We start from the raw sequence: 955 nt of genomic DNA on the forward strand, positions 1-955 counted from the left end.
TCGGTGGTTTTCTCGGACCCTGGTGCTCCGAGGTCGATCCCGCTGCACAGATTCATGTTTTAGGGCCTCCTGCAGACTATGCAGTTTGATATATCACGCTGTCTCTCATAGCACCCGAGATATCAGCAGATACATCCTGGATTTTTACATGACCTTGGGTGTCCGGCACCATGTGTCGGTGGTTTTATCGGCCCCTGGTGGTCCGAGGTCGTTCCCGCTGCACAGATTCATGCGCCAGGGCCCCCTGCAGATAATTCACTTTGATTTAGTGCGCTATCTGTAAGAGCACCCGAGATATCACCAGATATATATTGGATTTTTCGCCGACCCCGAGTATCCGGCCCCATGAGACGGTGGTTTTCTCGGTCCCTGGTGGTCCGAGGTCGTTCTCGCTGCACAAATTCATGCGCCAGGGCCTCCTGCAGATAATACACTTTGGTTTATTGCGCTATCTCTAATAGCACCCGAGACATCACCAGATATATATTGGATTTTTCGCCGACCCTGAGTGTCCGGCCCCATGAGACGGTGGTTTTCTCGGCCCCTGGTGGTCCGTGGTCGATCCCGCTGCACAGATGCATGCGCCAGGGCCTCCTGCAGATAATTCACTTTTGTTTATTGCGCTGTCTCTAATAGCACCCGAGATATCACCAGATATATATTGGATTTTTCCCCGACCCTGAGTGTCCGGCCCCATGAGACGGTGGTTTTCTCGGCCCCTGGTGGTCCGAGGTCGTTCCCGCTGGCCAGATTCATGCGCCAGGGCCGGCTACAGACAATGCACTTTGATTTATCGCGCTACCTGTAATAGCACCCGAGATATCATCAGATACATTCTGGATTTTTACATGACCTTGGGTGTCCGGCCCCATGCGTCGGCGGTTTTCTCGACCACTGGTGGTCCGAGGTCGTTCCCGCGGCACAGATTCATGCGCAAGGGCCTCATACGGACAAT

This window comes from Nomia melanderi, unplaced genomic scaffold, assembly GCF_051020985.1.
Source record: "Nomia melanderi isolate GNS246 unplaced genomic scaffold, iyNomMela1 scaffold0014, whole genome shotgun sequence".
NCBI classification, from domain to species: Eukaryota; Metazoa; Arthropoda; class Insecta; order Hymenoptera; family Halictidae; genus Nomia; species Nomia melanderi.